The sequence below is a fragment of the Peromyscus maniculatus genome, chromosome 3, assembly GCF_049852395.1.
Source record: "Peromyscus maniculatus bairdii isolate BWxNUB_F1_BW_parent chromosome 3, HU_Pman_BW_mat_3.1, whole genome shotgun sequence".
NCBI lineage: Eukaryota > Metazoa > Chordata > Mammalia > Rodentia > Cricetidae > Peromyscus > Peromyscus maniculatus.
In genome coordinates, this window is record NC_134854.1 from 122,666,005 (window position 1) to 122,678,351 (window position 12,347).

The 12,347-nt window shown below is 40.1% G+C and overlaps 1 protein-coding gene and 1 pseudogene across 1 annotated transcript in view; one reads left to right on the forward strand and one right to left on the reverse strand.

Annotated features, from left to right (window-relative positions):
- Rybp (RING1 and YY1 binding protein) overlaps positions 1 to 12,347 on the reverse strand; it is a 51,993-nt gene that overhangs the window by 15,337 nt on the left and 24,309 nt on the right. The gene's annotated exons all lie outside the window — the stretch shown is intronic.
- On the forward strand, positions 520 to 1,324 carry LOC121828185 (splicing factor 45 pseudogene; annotated as a pseudogene).

Consider the following 12,347-nt stretch of genomic DNA (forward strand, 5'->3'; position numbering starts at 1 on the left):
GACGACTGCATCTCACAATTCTACCTCTTCTGCTGGTATACTAGGATTACAGAAGGCCACCCAACAGCTTTGGCTGTAAATGTTCTAGTGGGGACAATAATAGTTATCAGGAAAACCAAAGGACAGTCTTAGTCTATCAGCTTACAGATGAACTGTAAGAAGAAACTACAGTCCCTCGGTCTCAGTTTCTCCAGCTGTTAAAACCGAAAACATACCTGTCTTACATTACTCTTCCAACAGAACTGAGAATATAATGCTGAAACAAATGAAGTAAGCAAAGAACTTGCCCATACACACTTTTGTTTGTTCATAAAGCATTGTCAAATTTTAAAACTGGTTTAATGAAACCAACTATTTTCCTCCAAGTTTCAGGCAACTTTCTTAGAGGGTTGATATAGGAAAAACATCCCAATTATGCAAAAGACAAGCCTTAAACTATTACAATGTTTACTTCATACCCGTCATCCTACCACTGAGGAGACAGCCACAGGCATGAGGCCAATCTGGTCTATACAGCTGATGAGTGAGCCTATGTTTTCTAATGATTATGAGAAGGCAGTGTGACATCAGAGAAGATCAACAGAGGAAGTGGGAGGTGGAAAGACAGAAGGAAACAGAAGAGAAAAAAATATAAAAAGAGGCATGAAGTCAGTGTGTTTTCAAGGCAACCTAGACAGACCCAGATTATGAAGATTATGAGGAGGGGAGGGAAGAGGGAGGAGGGGAAAACACGGAAGGAGCTGCCATCACCCCACCTACTTCCCTCGTAGAGAAAGATGAATTACCCTGGGATTTTCCTTATGAGGCAGACTCAAGGAACCTAGACCAAAATCTCCACTGGAACCCAGCAACTCCTTCCTTCTTAACATGGGTGGTAAGGTGGTATGTGAGACAATGCTTCTGGGAAGGTCAGGGGCTGGGGAAATAAAAGCAAGGGCTAAATACTGCATTGTCAGTGGAGACGACCAGCAAGTGGAGCAGCAAGATATTTGCAGGTGATGCAAAAGAGAAGGGTTAATCTCAGTATGCAAGGAAGCAGATTCAAATCCATTTAGTGTCCTCCACTAAAGTAGTACTGATAAAGACTTGGAAATTGAAACCAAGACGAATGTGAAAAATAAGGCAATGGGAAATGTGTGACATCTGAGATTCTTGGTGCTCCTGATGAAAAAAAATCAAGATAGATATTTTTAGAATTTGAGAGCTGAATCAGCAATTGAAGCTGCTGTTGATCAGAATGGGAAGTATTATGGTGGGCAGGTGATAAAAGCATGTTTCTACAAATTAGATAAAATGGATCTTGGATCTGTTGGAACAAATTTAATTTTAGAGCTACAGTCACCTCCATGATACTTACATGAGCTGCAGACTGAACAATGAAACATGCATTAGCCTCAATGGCTGTTGGATGAACTTCTAAGTTATATGTTGAAGCGCGCTCTCTCTCTCTCTCTCCCTCCCTCCCTCCCTCCCTCCCTCTCTCTCTCTTTCTCCCTCTCTCTCTCTCCAGGGCTTCTCTGTGTAGTTTTGGAGCCTATCCTGGAACTCACTTTGTAGCCCACCCAGGCTGGCCTTGAACTCACAGAGATCCGCCTGCCTCTGCCTCCCAGGTGCTGGGATTAAAGGCATGTGCCACCATCGCCTAGCAATGGACCTCTCTTATCTTATGGTTTTTAAATATAGTATTAAAAAATGTTCCAAATGTCTTTAAGTTTACATTAACTAAACAAGAGTAATGAATTTATACATCTTATATCACAGCTCCAGGGTAATAGCATATAGCATCATTAAGGAATCAATGGTAGGAAATTGCCTGTTAAAGTGGCTAGGGCATAGTGGATACTCTTTTTAGTGGTTTTAAAGTCACTGTCACTTCATGCTAAGAACCTCCTGAACCCCTTCACAGATGAACACACTGTTTTACAGAAAATCAGGAGTTCTCAAGAATCTGAGTTTGAGCACTGATGTGCCTGCACTCTCTTAATGGGAAAGTACAGGACCAACTCCTAAAAACTTTTCCCAGTTCACCACAGAAGAGTTGAAGCACTCTACAATGTTCTGAGGCTAAAACGTCTGTCATGCTTTCTTCTTTGTACCAGGTATCAAAGGGTTATCTACACGACTCATACTTCTATTTCTAATTCTGACTGAGATGCTGATGATTTTAAAATGTAGCACAAGTTCATGAGCCAAACACAGGAAACAACCATACCTTAACAGGCAGGCTGGGTACGATTTGATTTACTTCTATCCTAAAATAATTGCCCCTGAAAATAAATCTGACTTTAAAATCTTATCCAGACCAGATGTGATGGTGCACAACTGCAATCAAAATGCTGGGGAGGCTAAGGCAGGAGAATCTCAAGTCCAAGTTCTGCTTCACAGTGAGAGAACCTGTCCCCAACACTTGGGGGAGGAAGATGAACTCTGAATTCTACAGCCAGGAATATACAAAATGAGACCCTGTCTCACAAATAAAAGCAAGCAAACAAACAAAAGACCCATAATATTATGTAGTAGTCTCCCCTTAGCCAAAGTTTTGCTTTCTAACGTTTAGTCATAATCTAAAAACACTACATAAGTTCCAGAAATAATCAATTCACCAAGTTTTAAGTAACTTTTACTATGATATACTGTTGTAATTTGTATTATTATTAATTTTACTGTGCCTAACTTAAACTTCATCCTAAGAATGTATACATAACTGAATGGATAAAAGAAAAACTGTGTGTGTGTGTGTGTGTGAGAGAGAGAGAGGGGGGGGGGGAATATATGAAGTTTGGTACCACATGCTTTTTGGGGGGAAAGGGAAACTGGAACATGTCCCTTAAAGATAAGAGGCTATTGTATTAAGTTTTGAGGTGTACTTTGTTACTCCCTAATTTAAAACAGGTATACTGCTGAGCCGAAGGCTCCAGGAATGTTGCTGTCATTACCTAGTCTATCAATAGCATCTATCCTTTTCAAAAGTGCTGTTACTAAACAACTTCTCAGTCATCTTGGAAAAATACCCTTCCAAATGCCATGCATTTGCTTCTGCTGTGCTGGACCCACTCATGTAGAAATAGGAGGTAAACACATGAGTTAGTGGAGAAAAACAGGGGAATCTACAGTGTTTTTCCCAGAAAAAGATCAGACTCATGTCCTTCGAACACATCTACTCTTTGTGCTATGAGGTAAGCAAACAGGGAGAAAAAAGGGAACACTTATCACAAATCAAATCCCCTCCATTGCTGGTTCTTAACTTGGCTGAGTGAGGTCTCTCTCGGAAATCTCAACATATAGTATGACAACTATTACCTCAGACAAGAACTGCACAACAGAAGGTGTGATTTGTGGATCCCATCCATGTTGTTCAGGCTGGGCCTAGCAGTCATCCGTTTTCATAAAACAAGCAAGAATAGGGATGACTGATTAAGACTATGTGCAGGAATGTGGCAGCCACACCAAAGACCCTAACAAAGCCTTATGGATAAGCTCACATGGTGAGCAACTAAGACCTATACCTGCCAACAGCTATTAAGTGCCAAAGGTCTTCAGTAACACCATACTTTCTCCAGCCCCTATACCAAGCCTTCAGATGAGGAAGGAAGCAACAGCTGACACTGTTAGAACTTCATCAAGGATAAGCCACTCCCAGATCCCTTACAAAAGACCCCACTTATCTTGTAATTACTGATTTGGGGTAATACATTAATCAATACAATACAGACACAATTAATACACGGAAACACACCTCCTATTATCTCCCAAATGTACAATAACTTTATCAAGTGATGGACGCCTTGGAGAGACAATATCTTAAGTTATACATTATGATCAAAATCTACTCTGGATAGAATAATAGTGAATCAGAGAGTAAACCCAGAAATGAATCTTAATGATGTGTCTCTATGTTCAGAGAATGTGTTAGGCCATTCATTGTTGCATGAGCATCACACTGCATTTACACAAACCTAAATAATCTGTGAACCTCTGTTGTACAGTGGTGGTGGCTTTATAGCCTTATCTCCACAGCCCCATAAGGAACAAAGTAACATGGCATTAAATTCAGTACAAAGAAACAATCAAAGTGTACTAAGCGGATGTGAGGCTGCTGCTGGCATAACAGCACACTGCTTTACAGTGAACAAGTGTGAGTATACAACAAAAATTACAGTAAATATTTAAACCAAGTCAGATGTAGTGGCACACACCCATAATACCAACACTTCAGGGGAGAGGCAGGGGAGAGGACCAAGAAGGCCACCCTGTCAACCAACACATCTCAGTTATTCATTCACTGTCAGGTCTTAAGCACTGTGTCCAGATGTGTGTGACGTACTTTTACGTCACCAGCAATGCAGTAGTAGGCTTGCTTACTTACTAGGTAACTAGGTTACCACACACAGTATTTATATTTCTAGTGTGGTGGCTAAGATGTTAACAGGTAAGAAGATTGCTTCAGTTCCTTGCTAACATTATGGGATCACCATTGCATTGCTGGCCTGTAACTAACCAAAATGTCATCATGTGGCACCTGACTTAGTAACCTAGCTAGCTATAAGTCCATGGTCTCTTCACATATTCAATCAAAACTTGTCCATCTTTAGATCAGGATCAGCAAGCTTTTTATCTAACAAGCAAGGCGAAATCCTCAAATACAGCAATGAGACAAAAAAAAAAAAAAACAATCAAGAATACTTAAGTAGACTATTAAAAGCTTACTCCCTAAGGTAGCTGTCAAAGAGAGTCCTCATGGAGGTAAGGTCTTCAACCTAGGACAATTCCAAGAAGCCAGGGAAATATTTTCTAAAGGAAACTCCAGTCTCCTTGTTTAATTTGCCTTAAGACAGTATTTTGTCTCTGTCTCTAAATTTATAGACCCATTAATCTCCTCGGTAGAATTCTTTCTCCCACTAAAAGCTCCCCGTTAAATGTCTTTTCTCAAGTGAAAATATCACTGCAGGCACTTGAAATCAGTCTGGTGGGCCAATCAATGACCCTGAATACCCCCACAGGAAAAATAACAGGATCAAGCTACATAAGCCACAAATGGGAGAGGTAGGTGCTCACTGTGAAATCAAATTGTCTTGCTCTCACTTGGCTACAAGGTCTCCTGCTTGGAGGCTATGGACACTTTGGGGAAGACCTGGTTTTTCTCTAGTGAATCATCTGCTGGAGGTAAGGCATCAAGCTAGATCCTTGTAACACCTCCAGTCTTCAGTGTTTCAGATACACTATCAATCTGCATGTACACCCAAGTCCCCGCTGACACAAAGCTAAAACTAAATGAAGTCTATTTATGCTTTAAGGAAAGTCAGTACTATAATAAACTTTGTATTTTCACATAACTGTAATTATTACAACTTCTGATAAAACTTCCCTATATGGTACTTTAAAACAGGGTGAAAAGGTGATAGAATAAAGACTAAAGATTTGAAATAGTCTAAGAAATGAAATTAGCATTTAATGAGCTTATTTCATAATTCAACTCCATTTTCTTTTCTGCAAAGGGTGAGATGGCATGTGTGCAGACACACACACATGGGGGGGGGTGTTCAATATTTAAAAAAAATCACCATGGTGGAGAAATGGCTCAGTAGGTAAAGGTATTTTGCCACTAAGCCTGATCTGAGTTTGAGCCTCAAGACCTACATGGTGTAAGGAAAAAAACTGATTCTGCAAGTGCTCTGACCTCCAAAGGTAAGCGATGGAGCAAAACTCATATACATACAAAATGAATAAAATGTAATAAAAGTCATTACCAAAAAGACAATGGGAAGGGGGATTGGCAGAGGGTAGATTTCAGCACAGCAACTGAGATTGGTAGGGGAAGGAAAGATTAATCTCTCCACATGCTTCAAACACTCTGGGTAGCTCCACTTACTGCCTGAAGAACACAAGCCACCTTGGTGCCTATCTTTGAAGGAGCCATTTTGGGTCAATTTGAGGAAGCTGTTGAACAGAAGAGGGGGTATTTTCTGAAGGCCTAGAGAACAGAAACCAGATATGGTGGTAGATGTTCAAGTAGGACCAACTATATCATAATCCCAGAGAGTTAAGAGCAGAGAGCTGTAGGGAAAGGTTCCACTCTTATGACCTGGACAGCCACCATAGCACACATAACTAAACCGTGTCCTCAAAATTCTCAGTCACAGGTCACTTGATATCTGCATGGCAAGATCAGGCAATGCCAATACACAGATCCCAGCTTAGACAATGCTTTCCGGAGCTTACTAACCAAACAGGCTTAGGCTTCCTGCAAGGCACTCATTAGCAAAAAACACTGACTATCCCTGTGCATTTAATTCCCACAACAATTAAAAACATGGACAATTAATGGGCAAAAGACCAACTATGACTATCTTCTCTCCTGTTTATTAGGACCTGTTTTTCAAAGCTGTGAGATTAACCACGTTTTGGTTTTCCCTTTCTGCTAAAAAAAATATATTCAGTTCACTCTATATTATGTGGGGGGGGGGGGGGAAAGAACTCCAAAACAGTCTTGCTTTTGGGGAAAGGGGTTATGTGTAAAATCTTGCTCCATACTCCAGGTTGGCCTCGAATTCACAACCTACATGCCTCAACCTACAGAACACTGGCTTTATGGTGCACTACCATGCCCAGATAGGGGTGATGGGGGAGAGAGACCACTCACTTTAGTTTCTAAGTCCTTAATTTTAGTGTTTTTATTCTTTAGATACAGTGGTCTTGCTCTAATTCTTCCTTTTAGTGTTCACTTGATTTTCTTAGAAGTAGTACTCATAGGTAAGTGAAAACATACTGCAAAGTCTAGAGATGAATCCTGAAACTCATCTGCTATTAATAAGCAAGCATCAGACAATAAACAAGTGATCTGCCAACCAATTTAGAGTTTTAAAGGTTTAGATGATCTCCATCTTTTAAAAATAACTAAAAATCTTAGCTATCTTACTTATGCCAATAAAATTGCTGCAGTGAGCATTAGTGATCATTTGGTAGCAACTGCTTTGAAAAGAAACAACTCTTCCTAACACTGGTTATTTCTCCTCTAACAGTTTCCCACAGGACTCCCTACCACTTAGCTAGTAGGATCTTTCAACCAGGCCTAAATGCCACAATACCATACTCGCCTAATGCCTGTCTTCTTCAAGCATGAAAGACACGTGGGGGTGGGGGTGGAGGGCTTGGAAAGGCTACTTTGTGAGTAGCTCTCACTCAGAAGATTCTGACAGGAAGCCTGGAACTTCTGTAGCAAAGACTGGTAGGGAACTGATTCTCAGGAAAGCCTACAGTTCCTCACACCCTTGCTGAAACACTAAATACACCTTTTCACATTCCTCGCTGCTGAGAGACCACAGCTTCAAACTCAGAGATCCACCTGCCTCTGCCTCCCAAGTGCTGGATTAAAGGTATGTGCCACCACCACTTGGCTATCCATGTAAATTTTAAAGTAATATTTTTATTGATGCTTTGAGAATTTCATAAACATTCTATCAACGCCTCCCAGTTCCCCATACCCCACTTCATGTTCTCTCCCCCACCTCCTTTTTTTCTTTTTGGTTTTTCGAGACAGGGTTTCTCTGTGTAGTTTTGGTGCCTGTCCTGAATCTTGGTCCGTAGACCAGGCTGGTCTCTAACTCACAGAGATCCACCTGGCTCTGCTTCCCCGAGTGCTGGGATTCAAGGCGTGTGTCACCACTGCCCAGCTTTTTTCTTTCTCTTAAATAAAGAAAAACCCATGAGAGAAAAGAACCCAGCCTGCACTGGTTGGCTTTTCCTGGGTATGGACTGAAAACATAATTTTTTAATAATAATTTTAAAAAGTTAAATAAACTGTTTCTTCTATCTAAGGCTTCTGCTAGAAGTCATTTTCCAAATTCATTTTTTATGAGCTTTATTTATGTTTACGTGCATATGCCTGTGTGAGTTTACATGCACCACTTGGGTGGAACTGCTCTGCATCTGACCCCCTAGGACTGCAGTTACAGGCAATTGTAACTACACCCCACTGAACCCTGGTTTTCTGCAAGAGCAGTAAACCCTCTCTCCAGCCCATTTTAAAAACTGCCACTTTTGCAAGTAAAAAATATGTATATAAATCAGAAAAAGTACATTTGGGCTATCGTTTCAAAGCTTACATTCCCCCAAACCCTGTTCATGTCCAATTTAACAATCCCCACAGAACAGATTGTCCTTTGGATGGAACAAACGGATTGGCAAGGGTGGGAAGAAAGTATGACCTAGGTCCTTCAGCTTTTTGCCTTCTGCAGTGAGCACACAGTAACAGGGATGGATGCAAAAACAAACAGTACTCACTAAATATCAAGTGCAAGCAACTATAGTTCAGCCTCCAGAACTCAGAAAATGAGCCTCTTCCAAATTCGCTAGTCTTGGGGTATTTCACAACATAAGCTACGGTGATTCCAACAGTCCAGACTATCACGTTCTAGCCAAGTGACCTGAGGCCCCTACAGCAGTTCTGATGTTCATGATCAGAATCACTACTATGGTATGATCCAGACACATGCACACAGTGCTCAAAGATTAGGACACTTCTGCAAAGGTGAGAGTCACAGAAGATTAGGGATGTATCTAAGTGATAAGGACTTAAAATCTGAATGACCTTAACTTTCATCCATTCTATAGTGTTACTTAGAGGTTGCCTTTCCATTATAAGTCATCACTGGGCTGGGAAAATGGCTCTGCAAGTGAAGGTACTAGCCACCTACACCTAATGACCAGAGTTTCACCCCCATAATTCACAAAAAAGCTGGTGTGGTAGTCGCCGTGTATAACCCAGCAGTCTTATGGTAATAAAGAAAATAGAGACAAAAGAATAACCCTGGGAGGCTACATAGCAGGGGGGACCCTAGGATGACTGTGGCTTATAAGTTTTGGTTTTACTCAATCACTGGGCAAGCCTCAGTGAAACATTTCACTATTAGGGTAAGAATTTGTACTGTTATCAAGCTGATAATAGAAAATAAAGAAATAAATAAGAAACTACTTCAGAAAACAGTTTGCAAGCAGTTAAGAAGCATCTTATAAAGTTAATTTTACATTCTGCTACCTACTCACAGGTATCTACTAGTAAGGAAATGCAAAAACACATATCCAAGGTCCTATTTAAATATTTACAAGATTATTCATAAAAAGCATAAAATTAGAAACAATACCAAATCCATCTACTTATGAATGCAGAAAATGTGGTTTATCCAGGTAACAAATTACGCAGCAGCAAAGAAATGAAGTATTGATAGAACACAACAAAACAAACACCCCTCATCAATATGCTGAGCAAAAGACTGTATGTTTGATTCCACTGGGTATTTATTTCTATGGAGAGTCAGAAGTCAGTAGTTGCCCTGGGGCAAGACAACTGGCTGCTAACAGGCAACAAGGGAACTTTTGGGGTGATGTTTTAGAACAAAACAGGACTAAGGTGAGGACTGCACAGCTATATAAAATCATTAAAAATGGGGCTGTTTAACACACAATTCACATGTACTGTAAATTGTTCTGTTTTTAAAAATCTGTTAAATTGTAGCAACCCAATCTTCTAGAAGATTTTAACAAAGAAGCCAACTTAATTTCCAAGTATTCTTGCATCTCGTTCTATATTTATTTGTATACAACAGGTTACATTTTCATACATAAATTACAGAGAGGATTAAAGGAAATTTCAGAGACAGCTTTTTCTTGAATAAAGCATGAGGTTTAGAACACTGTCACATAGCATGCATATTTCAGTCTTTTAGTAATGTCCAAGAAAATGTTATTTAAAAACCATGGACTGGTGACCAGCAAGATGTCTCAGTGGGTAAGTGCACTTGTTGCAAAAGCCTGATGGCTTGCCTGAGTTTGATTCCTAGAACCCACACTGGTGTAAAGAGACAACTGACTCCACAGAGTTGTCTGTGGCTGCCACAGGAGAGCCAAAGCATGCACATGTGCCTCCTCTAATGACAGTTAAAAAAAAAAATTCTGGGTTCATCCAATACTACCTGCCTCCATGCATGCTGCCCAAGTTCACCCCAAGGAGATCATGTACACCCAAGATGCACTGGAGGCGAGGTCAGTGCCACCATCACTAAAGCACCCAGTGACTAGGCAAGGTCTGAGGATTATAGTGAAACTGATCATTCAGAACTGACAGCCCAGATTAAGGTGGTACCCTCTGCTCTGCCCCATCATCAAAACCCTAGAGGAGTCATCAAGAGACAAAAGAAGCAGAAGAACATTAAACACAGAGCAAATACCACTTCTGATGAGACTGTCAACACTACACAGGCAGAGAACTTTCTGGAACTATTAAGGAGATCCTAGGTACTGCACAGCCAGTCTTGTGGGCTACAATGTAGACAGCCACCACAGTCATGACATCAACAGTGATGCAGTGGAATAGTCAGCTAGTTAGGCAACAGGAGAAAATTCTTCTCAATAGAAGGCAATCTAAGAAGACAAAAAAACCAAAATATACTATTGAGTAAGTTGCTACTAAAAGAAGTCTTGTGACCTGACTTTGTAGCAAGACAAACCACACTGTAACACACAGAAATATGCACACCATGTGAGGATTTTACACAAATCCAGGGGAAACAGAAATCATGCCAGTTGTATAAGACAGAAAAACAGTATGAAGACTTTCTGCAGTGGTTCTCACAAATGCAGTGTAGAATTACAATAAAGACTTTTTCTTCCATTATGAGGACAGATCATTCACTGCACAGCACCTATATCTCTATGGAATACCAACGTGATATAGTCTGAGGCTGAATTAGGTATAAGTGCTGTAACAAATTAATCTTCTTATGAACAGACAGTTTTTCCTGAACAGAAGTAGACCAAAGAAATGTGCTGAAAATCAACCACTAATTATTGGATATTAACCATGGGGGTGGGAGGGGTAGTGGTAGTACATTCAGCACCAACAATTCTCCACAGGACAAAAACCATCTCACCAATCAGGAACTTACTATTCATATGGAGCCTTTCTTCAAGACAGACATACACCCTTCCCTCTGAATTCTAGATTTACAACATTCTGGTGACTAACTGGACTTCTTAAAACTTTGGCATCTACCAAAGGGGTTATGGCAGAATAATCTGAGCATCTACTTATAGTTCAGTTTGTTGGGAGCTCAATTTCATCTTGTTCCATTTTATTCTCATCCAGTGGCTTGTCTAAAGTTCAGTCTCCTTGAGCCTGGTGACCTAATAATGATCGAACCAAGCTACCAGGAAAAGAAAACCATGGGTGGGGAACCCCCCTTCCTCGAAGAAAGGACTAGCTAGCTATAAAGGAAGGAGCAATACAACCGACAAAGCATAGTATAAGTACTTTGCTCTCAAGTATAGTGTTGAACTGTTAAAAGCACAGGGCTAGGAGTCCAAGGAGACTATGGAAGGAAGACTTTAAAAAGCAAGACCAAAAAGCCAGAGAGGCATACTCTTCAAGACTAAAAATCCTTTCAAGGCTCAAGTTTCCAATAATGTAGTTAACAATTTCGAGATGGTCTCAAGTCAAACAACAATGAAATACTTCTTTGTCCATTAGCTCTCCCGCCTCAGCACATAACTCTGACAGCCTCAAATGTCAGTAGGAAAAAGGAAATTCTGTTGTCAGCCACTTTTAAAATAATTTTGGCAACTCTTAATAGTGAAGATGCTATCATTTAAACTATGGCCCCTAAAGCAACCTGCCTATCTAGCCAAGTATGGTGGTACACATCTAAATTCCTAGTATTTGGGAGGCTGAGGCAGAAGGAAGGTCACAAATTCAAGGCCAACCAGGGCTATATTAAGTGGTCTCTGTTCTCTCTCCCACAAACAGGTAAACATACTACTGCTATCCAGCCTCTCAGCATGCCTGAGAAAATCAAGAACTTACAGGGTATCACTATAATCCTAAAATTAAAAAAGTTTACTTCAAGGAAATTGATGACATAAGTACATAAAAATTTGTCATCATTTGTCAGAAGATAAAACTATAATGAATATGGTACAGTCACTATTAATTTTTCTCATAAATAAAATAAAATAAAGTACTGAAGGGAGATGTATAGACACATTGTTGGTAGGGGAAGAAAGGGGATTTGAGAAGATGGAAATACTTATTCTCATTAAGATTTGAATAACCAAAATTCAGACCCAACACCAAAAAGGTCTTATTATATAGGAATACATCAATCTCATTTCTTAATATTTAAAAATTTTATGTGTAGAATTTTAACAGCTCCTGTTTCTATTAAAAACAACAACAACAAAAAAAAAAAAACAACAACTCCTTTCAGGACAGCAAGATGGTTGAATGGGTCAAGGCACTTGCTACCAAGCTTTTCTGACCTGAGTTTAAGTCCTAGGACCCACATGGTGGCACGGGA